The sequence below is a fragment of the Zingiber officinale genome, chromosome 7A (genome assembly GCF_018446385.1).
Source record: "Zingiber officinale cultivar Zhangliang chromosome 7A, Zo_v1.1, whole genome shotgun sequence".
Lineage (NCBI taxonomy): Eukaryota > Viridiplantae > Streptophyta > Magnoliopsida > Zingiberales > Zingiberaceae > Zingiber > Zingiber officinale.
In genome coordinates this window covers 89,927,775-89,943,487 of record NC_055998.1, presented here as the reverse complement: position 1 = coordinate 89,943,487, position 15,713 = coordinate 89,927,775, and positions in this window count along the sequence as shown.

Below are 15,713 nucleotides of genomic sequence, written 5' to 3'. Positions count from 1 at the left end.
AAATTTATTTAGGCTTCTGTGACCCACATGTTATAATTCGAACAAAATTGTTACTATAAGAGTGCATATAAAAATACATATTTATTTGTCTTATCATACTTTTGTTAATTTAATTCATGATTTTTTTGTCAACTTACTGTGTTTTGATTTAAAGTTTTCAGTTACAAAACATAACATGATGGTTCTTTCTAAATTGCAGTTTGCAGGTTGTGTGAAGTTTGCAAGTTGTGTGAAGAACCAGTACTATACGCAGACACAATATGATGAAGTGAGAATTGAATGGAGTGAATTTGTGTACTCGTTCTTGGAGTGAATTGCAGGTTGTGTGAATGAACCAGTACATGTTTTTGGTTTTTTATAGCTTATTTTGACCATATTTAGGGAGAATTGTTTTGTATAAACATATGCTGAAATCAAGGCTTATGAAGTTACCTTTTGTGATGCTCAAAATTACTGAAGTCTAAAAATAATGAAGTAAAAAGAGAAAAAATACTTCACTTTGTTCATAAAATCCGAAGTAAAATCTACTTATAACTTCGAAGCAATACAATTTGTTGCTGTAAAATAGTATCAACTACTTCGGTTATTACCAAAAATTTCGAAGTAGTATCTATCTATTACTTCGATCCAGAACGAAGCTAAATGTAATTTAATCGATAATTACTTCAGGAATTAACCATATATGTCGAAGTAAAAGTAATCCATTACTTCATTTTTAACCGAAGTTAAAGTAGGTATATTACTTCACAACAAATACTAAATGATGAAGTCAAAAAGGATTAATTACTTCGATGTTTTTAAAAACCAACGAAGTTAAATGCACTTTTTACTTCGTAATATGTACAAACCCGACACCCAATACGACTTCATTTTTTTGGGCCTACGACTTCGGAGTTTATCCGAAATAAAATGAATCTTTTTTACTTCACGCATGTCTACTTCGGTAAAAACAGGTCTTTTACTTCAGGTAATCAACGAAGTAAAAAGTCGTTTTTCACATAGTGAATTGTTACATGAGCATCGTTACTTTTTTTATATAAATTATGATTTGCTTATAATAGAATTATTCTTTCGATCTCTTCCTTCAATCCAACAAATTAAATTATTGATTAATCATGTTTGACATGGGGACCCATGCTTGGAATACTTTTCTATTTGATCGATTTACTAGAGATAGATAGGATTTATATTTGTGTTTGGTCTTAAATCCAAGTCCGGATCGATTGTGTACGGTTTTCTGTTTTCCAAGAATCAAGTCAAGATTCTTGGAACCCAGTGTAAACCATTACAATGTAGTCTTCAAATCCTTGACTTGATTTTTCAGGCTGAAATTCTCTTCCTCAAGCTTTTGGACTTGAGTTGAGGTTCCAGTCTGAATAGAGTCATCCAAGGATTCGGTATTAGTCACTTCTTTAAGGGATGTTACCTCCTTTAGAAACGACTTGACCCGAATGTTGGATTTTGCTAATTTATTTAACAAATAAGAAACTAAATTTTCTAATTTATCTACATTTGTACCGGAAATCAGAGACCTTATAGTGGGTTTGGGTCCTTCGGAAACGGATACGGATCCGTGGCTTCACTCGAACTCGGTCTCTGATTCGCTCTCGATTTCGGTCTCGAACTCGGACTCGGTTTCCGCTACAGATGCTAGTACTAGTAAAGCGAGGAAGCTTGCTGGTTCTTCTTCGTCGGAGTCGGATTCGTCTGATGACTCGGACCACATTACCTTCAGTGCTTTCTTCGTCTTGCTTATTCCTGCAAATAACGTAACACCTTTCTCGGCCGGAGTAGCATTAGTCTGCTCAAATAATTCATCTATTAAATTAGACTTACTTACTTTCATGTCTGATGTACTCTCGTGTAGCTCGATCAACTTCTCCCATAACTCCTTTGCACTTGAGAAGAGGCCGACGTGGTTCAGCTCTTCATTGGTTAAGCCGCATTGAAGAGTATAAGTTGCTTTAGCATTGGCCTCGACTTTCTTGATTATGTTCGCATCCCAGTTCTCGTAAGGTACCAGTTTATCGGCGCCGTCAGTTGGTAGTTCGAGCCCAGTTTTGATGATTATCCAGACTTCGAAATTGGTTTGAAGGTACGCCTCCATTCGTCCCTTCTAGTAGCCGAAATCTTCTCCGGTGAAGAGCGGAGGTCGGGTTGTGCTGTAGCATTCTTGATGGGCCATTTATAAGGAGAAATCTCGCACACAAAAAATATAATAATAAATGTTCCAAGACTTGGTCTTGGATTAGTAGTGCGGGAGAAAAATAAAAATAGTAATTCAGGAATTTTGAGAAAAAATAATAAAATATTATTAAAATAATATTAAAAAATATTACCACAAATTTTTGAAAACGCGATATTTCGCTAATATGGACCAGTGGTGAAAAGATGATAATGAATTTTTCGAAATTAATTATGGAGGGAAAAAACGAAAGGCGACGAAAAAAATACTTGAACGGTAGTTCTACCAATTCAGAGCAACCCCGCTCTGATACCAATTGTTGGATCAAGATCGGGCTAGAGGGGGGGTGAATAGCTCTCGTGGCTAATTCGTTTACGATTTAAAACTTTATCAAAGAAACGTAGCGGAATAAAATAAAAGACAACCACAGAGAGACACAGGATATTTACTTGGTTCGGAGCCTGTGGCGACTCCTACTCCAAGGCCCACGCTCGTTGAGCGTTTATGTTGGGAAACAACTAATATCGTTAAAATGTTTACAAATGGAGTACAATCAACAGTAACTATATCGACAACAAAAGTAGTAAATTCTGAAGCTCCGGGTTATCGGGGGCTTGTAACAGCACTTCTGGGCGTCTCTTGGGCAGCAAACAATGACTAGATTACTTCTTTCTTGATATTCTAAGGCTGCTGTTCGAGACCCCTTATAAAACCTGCTGGAGGCGCCTCCAACGAGCCGAGTCAACTGCGTGTATCAGTGTTGAAAACTTCTCCTCTAATCCACTTGAAGGCACCTCCATGCCAGTCTAAGGCGCCTCCAATCTGTGATCTAAGGCGCCTCCAGCTCTGCTGTGCAGACTTCAGCTCCTTTACACCTGAGGCGCCTCTAAGCTCCATGGAGGCGCCTCGGATACTGTTCATCCGAGGCTTAAGGTTGCTCCTTTGTACCTGCAAGATATGTTAGTCCAAAGAATACCCTGCAACACAAAGTTAGCTCATAATATTAACATGATAAATCAAGTGATCGACGGTCATCAGATTGTCCAGGTCTGACTTCAGATTTCCGACCGAAAATCCTAGATCGATCCGACGCCTACTGTTCCCTCTGCGGGGAACACATCCTCACCTACTCCCCTCAAGAGAGATTACCTAATGCCAGTTTGGTCCTCCAGACTGATTGGACTTTCTGCCTAGGGTTACCACCCCCTAGGACCTAGGGTTACCGCCCCCTAGGGGTTTTCTCCACCTAGGGTTACCACCCCCTAGGACCTAAGATTGCCCCCCTTAGGATTTTCACCACCTAGGGTTACCACCCCCTAGGACCTAAGGTTGCCGCCTCTTAGGATTTTTCTCCACCTAGGGTTACCACCTCCTAGGACCTAAGGTTACCGCCCCTTAGGGTTTTCCTTCACCTAGGGTTACCACCCCTTAGGGTTTTCCTTCACCTAGGGTTACCACCCCCTAGGGTTTTCGCCTTCCTAACCGTAGTTAGGACTTCCCTGAAACCTCATTTAAGAATGTTAGATAACAAGGAATATTAATTTTGAATCCCTTTGCCATTATCAAAACCTAGGTTCTATCATTGGATGCTTACCGCACCAACAAGTATTTCATAGCAAAATAACGAGCCAACTCAGACTTCAAGGAAGTAATTCCATCAGAATCATCATTAGTAATAATTATTTCATCAATATATAATAATAAAAGAATATAACATGCACTCATATATATGACAAATAATGCAAAATCATGATTACTAGGATGAAAATCAAGTGAAGTAATTACTGTAGAAAACTTCTCAAACTAAACATGAGGTGTTTGTTTGAGACCATAAAAAGCTTTACGAAGCCTCCAAACTTCACCAGGTTGGTGTGAAATATCAGGAGGAGATGTCATATAAACTTCTTCATAAAGATCACCATCTAGAAATGTATTTTTGACATCCATCTGTGATATTCTCCAATGACAAGTAGATGCAACATCAAATAGAGTACAAATAGTCGTTATTTTTACAATGGGAGCAAATGTTTCTCAATAATCCATGACATACTCCTAAGAATAATCTTTAGCAACAAGACAAGTTTTGTATTATTTGATAGATCCATCAGATTTTGCTTTGATTTTATATACCCAACGAGCACCAATAGTATATTTTCCTAGTGACAATGGTACCAAATCTCATGTATGAGTATGATGCAAAATAGTTAGTTCATGAGCTATAGTTCTCCGTCAAAGTGGGTTACAAAAAACTTCTCTATAGGATATATGCTCAGAAAGATACTAAATAGATGCAATAAATGAAGCAAAAGAATGAGAATAACAAGAGTAAGCAAAATCTAATAATTTAATAGACTTATAAAGATGAGTAGATTAACGACGGTGGAGATAAGGATCATTCGCAACCTCAAGAGATGATTGGGTAATGACAGAAGGAGAAGTATGTAGAGCGAATATCTTGGGAACCAAAGTACTAGATTTAGTTGAGCTACCAGTAGGAACTGTGAGTGTAGCTTCCTTAGTGTCAGTATTAAAAGAATCAATGCAAAGTATATATGACTTTGTTATATTATGTGAACTAGCCGGAAGAGAAAATAATGGAATATGCTCAAGAAATATAACATGACAAGAGACATACAATTTTTTGACTAATGGGATCAAAGTAATGATATACTTTTTGACTAACACCACAACCTAAAAATACACAAAGAGTAGACCAAGAGGCTAATTTATTACGTTAGACATGTGGACAAAGAACAAAATAAGTACAAATACAAATATGCAAAGAGGAATACACAGGAGCATGCCCATATAATTTTTCAAAAGGTGACAAGTATGAATTGTTGAGATTGGAATTTTATTAATCACGTAAGCATCAGTAAGGATTGCTTCCCCTCAAAAGGAACTAGGAATACTGGAAGATAATAAAAATCAATGGGCTATTTCAATAAGATGCCATGTTTTCATTCAACCACACCATTCTGTTCAAGAGTATCTATACAAGAGGTTTGATGAATAATACTATTAGAAACAAATAAATGTGAAAAATGATTCAAAGTGTATTCACCCCCCCCCCCCAAAAAAAATAAAAATAAAAATACTTTATGACACTAGAATGTTGAGTTTTCATAAGAGCTCTAAAGTTGTAGAAAATTGTAAGATAATCACACCTATGTTTCATAAGATAGACCTAAGAGTGATGAGTGCAATCATCAATAAACGAAATATAATACCTTGACCCCCCTTTTGCAGGAATAGGAGAGGGTCCTTATACATTAGAATGGATAAAATCAAATGGAGCAGAAGAAATAAAAAGACTTTTAGAAAATGGTAGGACATAAAATTTGGTTAGTTTATAGCCATTATAATCAGAAATATCGAAATTTTTAAAGGTCCTAATACTCCTGTAGAAGTTAAAAATTACAAACAAGATGCTGAAATATGACCTAAAACGAGAGTGTCATAGATAAAAATTAGAAGATGAACGACTCAGATGAAAAGATGATAAATCCACACTCGAAGCTACAACTTTTGGAACTTTGAGTTGATATAAAATATAGAATCCTACTTGCCTATAACCTACCCCCATCAACTTTCGAGATTGTAGGTTCTATACGTAATAATTGGATAAAGAAAAAGAGACTAGGTATTCAGACTCACATAATTTACTAACAGAAATAATAGTTAAAGTAAAACTCAAAATATAATAAACATCAGTAAAAGATAAACAAGATATAACAATTGAACCAACACCTACTAATGGCATAGGAGTACCATTAGTAGTCACAATAGATATAGATGAACGGAGAGAAAAAGAAATAAAAGATGATAAATTAGATGACATATGATGGAAGGCACTAGAGTCGAAAATCCACAAGGATGAAGATATACCTGAAATACCAGATGATGTTAAATCTATATGAGAGAAATTTGACATGACAGAGGGCTATGAAGCAAGGAACTGTTGAAACTACTCCAACATATATGAAACAAATTTCTATGAAGTATCTATATGATCAGGCATGATGATAGAATAAATAATGCTAAGAATAACTAAATTGTAAGAATACATATTTGTACGATCCGTAAAAACTGGTGTTAGGATGACCCGTGGGCGCATAAAGAATTCAAGGCAGAAAAGGATGGCAAACATAGAAATTGACAACACAAGGAATCGATGTCGAAATTAGTAGAAAAGATGTTAGTGTCAAAATGGGCAACATAGGGCATCGATATCGAAATCAGCAGAAAAGAGCGTCGGCGTCAAAATTGGCAGCATAGGACATCAACGCTGAAATCAATATAAAAGAGCATCGACACTGAAATCAGCAGAAAAGAGCATCAGCGCCGAAATCGACAGAATAAGGTGTCGGCGCTAGAATCGGCAGAAAAGAGCGTTAGTGCAAAAATCGACACCAAAGGGCATCGACGTCGAAATCAACAGCAACAATAGGAGACAGTAGCAGTAACAAGAAGTAGTAACAGGGGGTTGTAGAAAAAATTAGGTCAAAGAAGGAGAACCGCTCTGATACCATGTAGAAATTAAGAAAAGAAGAAAACTAGAAATATTATTAAATTCAAAATTGATAGTTAGAAATACAGAATATAAATCCTTATATAGTTAAGTTATGAAATCCTAAACTCTAAATATAAAAGGAAAAAAGATCAAATTATCCTAAAAATTATAAACAAATAAATATATATAATCTAACAATAAAAAGGTGAGAATAGCCCCCACGGGTATAACTGAGTTGGTACTCAGATAGTAGATTTGCATCACATGAGTAAGGTTCGAATCTTCTAGGTTCCATTGCCATAGAAAATAGTTTCCTCCGACCTATGAGATAGCTCAATACCATAATTTACTTTCCTTCTACAAAATCTTGGGGCAGACAATGGAGGGGTGCTTGGAATGTGGCTTATCACTATTTTTTTCCATTATATATAAAGATGAGAGTGTTGTAATAGTTGTAGATTTCTTTATTATTTTCATGTAAATTATGTGTAGCTCTTTATCATGTATTTCTTGTTCGGCCTTCAACCAAAGGATTGTTGGCTTAGAGTTACAAAGTTATAAAAAAATTTTATTTTACCGATGAAAGCTTCCATAAAATCCTCCTCTATCGAGACACATGACTTACAACAAGATAAATATTTCACTTCTTGGATTATTAGGGTGATAGCTCAGAGACCTAAAGATCTAGATAGGGATTGTCTTGGATTGTAGTCTATCCTTTTTTTTTCATTATGCAGGTAGCTCGGCTCACGACACATAAGCACCAACTTCCTCCCTGTTGTTGAATAGCCTTTGCCTCCACGTCCTCCTCATTTTGGCTACCACACTAGCTTCCAAGGCACCTTGTGCCGATGCCGATGCATCTGCTAGTGATGGCTTGCCGAAGGAAAATTTGCCTAATGGAGGTGGCTTACGAATAAGAAGGACAAGCTACAAATGAAAGTGGAGATGACTTGCGGATGGAAAAAGATGTGCGAGGAAGATGGAGAGGACTCCCAATCTGGATTCCAGTGGATGTGTTGCTAGAGTTCTGAATGGAGGTCACAGGATTTCTTTCGTGAATTACGTGAGTTGGGAGAGAACTTTCGGATGGAGGCATCTATGTGAGGGATGATGCCCCCATGGGCATAGCTGAGTTGGTACTCAGGTAGTAAATTTACATCGCAAGACAAAGGTCCGAATCTCCTTGGGTTTATTCCCTTAGGGAATAAATTCCTTCCACATAGGAGGTCGCTTAGTATTATGATTTACCTCTCTTTCACAAGGCCATGAGGCGGGCAGTGGAGGGTGTATGAGGTGAATGTTATCACCTTTATTGCATCACACTGTGTGAGGGTCGGATACAACTCATGAGTTGAACCGACCTCAAGAGAACCAACCTCCAATTGAACCAATCTAAGATAAACCAACTCTCAAAAATACTGAATTGACTTCTAAATTGAATCAACCTTAAAGTTGTGAACTCCTCTCCAAATTGAATCAAGTTGTGAACCGTTGATTGCTTGAAGAGGTATACCGTTGATGGCTTGAAGAGATGAACTAGCCTCAACTAACTGTGAGGCTACAATCAATATTGATTGTAAATATGATACAATATGCCCATGTAACAAGAAAGATTGGAAACAAGACATAACTGTGAAATTCCTTAAACATTCAAATAAATGCTCTATTTACCAACGATATGAACCATCCATGTCATAACAACGGTAAATAAAATTATAAGAAGTATCTTGAAACTAAGTACAAGTATTGTAAATATGATACAACCTAATATAATTGGCATATCAAATTGTTATGATAATACCTATTTCACCATATCAATCAATAGCTACAAATATTCTATGTCCATGTGACATGGAGAGCATGAAAGGTATTCTTAAAATTTCCTAACATATGAAAATAGCTCAAATGAAGAAAACACAAACTAGTTAAGCTTAATTTGGTGATACTAGTCTTTTAGTACTCATGGTAACTTGGTCGCTAGGTAAACTCTAATCATAATTTGGAATTTGAACTAATAATGCAGTAGTAACAAATTTCAATAAATTAAAAGTAATTAGAAAATAAATAAATAAATAAAATTAAAAGTTTAACATGTTACTTAATATTTACTTTTTTCTCCAACCTTTAGTTCGCCTCACCAACCCTGTTAAAAATAAATTGACAATACTAATTAAAATAAAAATTAGAAAAGTTAACAAGCCATTGATTAATGTGTAAAATAATAAATATGAGACAAATAATCATCATACATAATTAAAATCATCAAAAACCATCACCACCATCATCGTTATCATCGTAGTCGTCATCATCATTGTCATTGGGAGGATTCTGACTTTGAGGACAAAACAACAAAGAGCAAATTATCAAAAAGAAGGAACGCAATTAATCAACTATAACATAATTATTTAAAGCTAACTTTATATACAGATCAGTAAATGCATATTAATGAACTTAGGAATACCGAAAAGAGGTGAACAAATACAGTTGTCTTCAACTACACTGAGATCACGCCAAATTGATGTTAGGACCTTCGGATGGCTAGAGAGGGGGGGTGTGAATAGCCTCCTCTACAAACTCAATTAATCTCCTCACAAAAGTTTGTTAGCACAGCGGAAATAAGCAAAAGGAAAACTGATGCAAGGAAAAGAAACAACCCACCACCAACACAACAAGGATGTACGAGGTTCGGGGATAACTTGCCCCTACTCCTCGGCGTATCCGTAAGGTGGACGATCCCTTGATCTTTCGGTAGATCACACCTCGGACAGATTCCGGCTAAGTATTTCTCCTTCTCGGTGGAGTAACCTCTCCACAAAGTCTCAGAAAAGATTTGAAATGAAGCACAAGACTTACAGAGTTTAGTGGCTAAAAGGAATGAACAATAAACTTACAGCCACGATGAAAGCAAAGCGCAAAGACAGAAGAAATTCCTCAGCCAAGAGCTCAAAAACACAACACTCTTGCTTGATCGACAGAGAGTTTTAGAAAATCCTCACTCAAACCTCTCTTCTTCCTTCTTCTTATTCCTCTGCTTTCTCACTGTCTTCAGCCAGAGCCGAATCACTGTCACCTGTATCGAATAACTACAACCAACTCAGGCGTTGCCAATCACTCTTCCTTCTCATCTGGTTCTCTGAACTCACACCAATACTATCCATGGTCTTCACTGGTGTCTCTGAGCTCGAACCAATAAGCAAGAGTCAAGCTGTTGCCAACTGATCACAGCTAGTGAACGTTGACGCTCCAATTGCACCATTTACAGCGAAACATAACAGAAAGAGCACTTGGTCTTATTCTTCTGATGGAGCTTAATTTGAATTTAAGCATTGGCACGACACCTGCAACCTGTAACTCAAAAAGCTTACAGCAGATGGTTAGATCAGATGAATCAGAAATCGCAGAGAAACAGCAGAAGACAAACGACATCGTTGTGGATCGGTCAACAGACCGATCCATAGCCCTCTGGACCGATCAGGACACATCCTGATCGGTCTGGGATGATGCTGATCGGTCTGTGGACCGATCAGCCTATAGGTGGATCGGTCCACAGACCGATCCCCCTATTGTTCTGAATCACATCGCTTCTTACTGATCGGTCACCAGACCGATCAGATAACCCACAGAAAGCTGCTGTGTGGTTACTGATCGGTCACGAGACCGATCAGATAACTAAGGTATCACTGGATCGGTCGACAGACCGATCCAGACAGCCAAAGTATCACTGGATCGGTCAACAGACCGATCCAATGCCTCTGTTGGTTTTAGAGCTTCCCAGCCCTAAACCCTAAAGCCTTCCTGATCTAGAGAACGAGCTATCGAGCCCTCTCTGACCTAGTCCGGAGAACGAGCTACCGAGCCCTCTCCGACTTCCACGTCCGGTCCAGAGAACGAGCTACCAAGCCCTCTCTGACCTAGTCTGGAGAACAAGCTACCGAGCCCTCTCCGACTTCCACGTCCGGGGTCAGAGAACGAGCTACCGAACCCTCTCTGACCTAGTCTGGAGAACGAGCTGCCGAGCCCTCTCCGACTTTGTCCGGTCCAGAGAACGAGCTACCGAGCCCAATCTGACCTAATCCGGAGAACGAGCTACCGAGACCTCTCTGACCAAGTCCGGAGAACGAGCTACCGAGCCCTCTCCAACTTCGTCCGGTCCAGAGAACGAGCTCCCGAGCCCTCTCTGACCTAGTCTGGAGAACAAGCTACCGAGCCCTCTCCGACTTCCATGTCCGGGTCAAAGAACGAGCTACCGAGCCCTCTCTGACCTAGTCCAGAGAACGAGCTACCGAGCCCTCTCCAACTTCATTCGGTCCAGAGAACGAGCTACCGAGCCCTCTCTGACCTAGTCTGGAGAACGAGCTACTGAGCCCTCTCCGACTCCATCCAGTCCAGAGAACGAGCTACCGAGCCTTCTCTGACCTAGTCCAGAGAACGAGCTACCGAGCCCTCTCTGACCTAGTCCGGAGAACGAGCTACCGAGCCCTCTCCAACTTCGTCCGGTCCAGAGAACGAGCTACCGAGCCCTCTCTGACCTAGTCCGGAGAACGAGCTACCGAGCCCTCTCCGACTTCCACGTCCGGTCCAGAGAACGAGCTACCGAGCCCTCTCTGACCTAGTCCGGAGAACGAGCTACCGAGCCCTCTCCAACTTCGTCCGGTCCAGAGAACGAGCTACCGAGCCCTCTCTGACCTAGTCCGGAGAACGAGCTACCGAGCCTTCTCCGACCTCCCATGCCAAGCTTCCATACTTGGACTTTTCCCGAATCAGGTCAACTCAAGTCGGGTCAACCAGGTCAACCTTGACCAAAGGTTGCACCCACAATCCCCCAAGTTCCTATTCTTGTCAAACATCAAAATATAACTTCTCTATTCTTGTCAAACATCAAAATATACCTCGAGTCAGGTCAACTTGAGTCGGGTCACCCAGGTCAACCTTGACCTAAGGTTGCATCAACAATCTCCCCCTTTTTGATGTTTGACAAAAACCATAATCAAGTTAGGTTAACCCGATAACCTAACTTAGGTTTTCCAATAGTTCTCCAATGTTCTTCCTTGAACATTCTCTGAACATTCTCCCCAAACTCCAATGTTCTTCCTTGAACATTGTCTGGACATTCTCCCCCTTTTTGACACACATCAAAAGGAGTGAATCAAGGTCAAGAGTTTCTTCCTAATGAAAGTCCTATACCTTTCATTGAAACCTTTAATTTCCCCCTTGATACTAAAATCAACAATCAACATAGTAATAATCACTTATTAACAAAAAACTTTGACGAGCAAAAATTCCCCCTAAAAGTCAACTCCCCCTTGACCATTAGGTAAGACTCCCCCTAAAGTTCAACTCCTCCTTGACCATTGCACCAACAATGTCTTGGAGAGTTTCAACCCTTTAGAAATCTAAAGCACCAACTTCCATAGCTGAAATTTCAGACAACAGTCGAAAATCAGCATTTTGGCACGCTCTGATCGGTCATTGGACTACTCTGCGTACCAGACTGACCTGATCGGTCCCCGGACCGATCAGGGAACTCCTGATCGGTCTGTAGACCGATCAGTAGGCTTCCTGGCGTACAAAATGAACCTGATTGGTCCCTGGACCGATCAGATTACAAACAGAAGGGTCTGGAGAGATTTTTGGATCGGTTGACAGATCGATCCACCTTCTCCTGATCGGGCTGTAGACCGATCAGTGTCTGATACTGAAGTTTCTCCAGTAATTTCAGTAACTGAAATTCGTAGAGGTGTTCGATAATTCGTAGAAGTTTCTCCAGTAAAACTTCCAAATTCAGTACCTAGAACCTGAAGAATCTACAAGCATAACTATTTCCTAAAGATTATGGTCTGAAATTGTTTATAGCCCGAATGTTTTAGACATTTAGAAAAACAGACAACTCAAGGCTTGAAAATTGAAATTTTCGACCTTGTTATGTTCAGTTTCAAGTTTGTCAAAATATAACCAAATTGCTATCATTGTTTCAAGGACTTGTCCTAATTTCAATCAAAATCATGAAAAGTATCGATCAAAGGTATCAAACAGTCCATCAACCAAAGTTACATAATTTCTAGGTAAAGGTCCAACCAAGTTTCCTTGGTTGGAATATATGAGTAAGATCTAGGAACCAAATACACATGAATTATGTAATGGTCTTCCCCATACTCAATTTATGTCTCTTCAACCTAATTATTCAAGGGATGCATGATACATTTTGAATAATTCGACTGATCCTAGCATCTCACCCCATTTCTAGCAAACAAAAATAATTTGTTAAACCTTATAGTTTGTGTGAGATGTTCCCAAGTTGCCCAAATTAATTTCCCTTTTTTTTCCTTATCGTTTTAATTGTCCTTATTGATCATGACGTGGTCCTAATGACCTATTGAGCCAAACACATTCCCAATTCTCTCCTCAAATGACTAAATTCATTTTCTGGAAGAGGTTTGGTGAAAATATCGGCTAGGTTTGACTTTGACTCAACATATGTGAGTGCAATGTTTCCCCTAGCTACGTGATCTTTAATGAAGTGATGACGCACTTCAATATGTTTGGTCCTTGAATGATGGACTGGATTTTTTGTTAGGTTTATTGTGTTGATGTTATCACACAACACTTGCACTCCCTTATATGAAAGCCCATAATCTTCTAGGGTGTGGATCATCCACAATAATTGTGATACACTCTCTCCCATGGCAATGTATTCAGCCTCAGTTGTGGAGAGAGCAACGCAATGTTGCTTCCGACTTGACCAACTAACCAATGATGAACCTAAAAATTAGCAACCCCCACTAGTGCTTTTCCGATCCAATTTGCACCCAGTATAATCGGAGTCAGTATAACCTATCAAATCAAAAGACTCAGTACGAGGGTACCAGAGACCTACTCTAATTGTGCCCTTAAGGTATCTCAGAATTCTCTTAACTGCAATTAAATGAGATTCCTTAGCACATACTTGATATCTAGCGCACATGCCCACAGCAAAAAGTATGTCCAGTCGACTATCTGTGAGATATAGAAGACTACCGATCATGCTTCTATATTGTGTTAGATCAACTGGTTTTCCATTCTCATCATTGTCAAGGCGAGTGTTCGTCGCCATTGGAGTGGATACTTCCTTAGAGTCACTCATTTTGAATTTCTTGAGCATCTCTTGAGTGTATTTTGTTTGATGGACATAAATGTCATCTCGAGTTTGTTTGATTTCAAATCCAAGGAAGAATGTCAATTCTCCCACCAGACTCATCTCAAACTCACTTTCCATGTGAGTGATAAATTCATTCAAATAGTCCTTATTATTTGAGCCACAAATTATGTCATCAACATACACCTGGGCTACAAATATGTTTTCACCATCTCTACGCAGAAATAGTGTTGGGTCTATTTGACCTCTTACAAAACCCTTTTCTAATAAATAAGTTGACAACCTTTCGTACCATGCTCGAGGTGCTTGTTTAAGCCCATAAAGAGCTTTCTTGAGCTTGTACACGTGGTTTGGAGCTTCGGTATTCACAAACGCCGGTGGTTGTTCAACATAGACCTCTTCTTTAATGAAACCATTTAAGAAGGCCGATTTAACGTCCATTTGATAGAGCTTGAAGCCTCTATGTGCAGCAAAAGCTAGCATTAAATGAATGGACTCTAATTGAGCCACGGGAGCATAAGTCTCATCATAATCGAGGCCTTCGACTTGACTATAGCCCTTGGCTACAAGTCTTGCCTTGTTTCTTATGACTTCTCCCTTTTGGTTTAACTTATTTTTGAAGAGTCATTTGGTTCCAATAATGGTGGTCTTCTTAGGTCTAGGAACTAAGTCCCACACTTGGCTCCTTTCAAATTGACCTAACTCATCTTGCATAGCTATGATCCAATCAGGATCGTGCAATGCCTCATCAACTAATTTTGGTTCGATTTCTGAGATCAAGGCGACCTCATTAGACTCATTTCTAAAGAATGATCTAGTCCTAACCCCTTGTTGAATGTCTCCCACAATCTGGTCTTGGGGATGACTAGAGGCTATCCTAGATTGCCTTGGTGTTGGCAGTGCCTCATGAGTGGTCTCACTAGACACAGGCAAGGGCTCAGTATCAGGCAAAGGATCAGACTGAGCCCTCTCTTGCCTTTGCTCATCATCATCGGAGTCAATTTCGACTCTTTCTATGTTTTGATCATTTAAACTTAGATTTCTAAGTTCAAATTGAATTTCTCCTACATCCCTTGATTGATCATTTGATTTAGGAATTTCTTCAAATGCTACATCCGAGGACTCTTCAATCAATTTAGTCCTATTGTTGTAGACTCGATAGGCTTTGCTGATGAGAGAGTACCCGACTAGTATCCCTTCGTCAGCCTTAGCCGTGAACTTTCCAAGATGATCCTTGGTGTTCAAGATAAACACCTTACAACCAAACACCCTAAGATGTTTAATTGTAGGGGGTTTCCCAAACCAAAGTTCATGGGGAGTCTTTCCTAAAAACCTATGTATCAAGACTCGGTTTTGCACATAGCAAGCGGTATTTACAGCTTCAACCCATAAGTAGCTCGGTAGTGAGTACTCATTGAGCATGCTTCGTGCAGCCTCTTGCAAGACTCGGTTCTTTCTCTCCACAACCCCATTTTGTTGTGGGGTCCTTGGAGTAGAGAACTCATGCCTATATCCTTTTTCTTGATAAAATTCTAAAAATCTATGGTTTTGAAATTCTCCACCATAATCACTTCTAATTGTTTTAATTGTTGTTGATTTTTCATTTTCAGTTCTTCTACAAAAAGAAACAAAAACATCTATGGTTTGATCCTTATTTTTCAAAAAGAAAGTCCATGTATATCTAGTAAAATCATCAATGATCACTAAGTAGTATCTACTTCCATTCAATGAAATAACATTACTGCAATCAAACAAATCCATATGCAATAAATCTAAAGCAGTAGATGTACTTACAGCGCTTTTACCTTTATGAGACGCTTTTGTTTGCTTACCCTTTTGACATGCATCACATAATTTTGTCTTTTGGTACTTGATGTTTG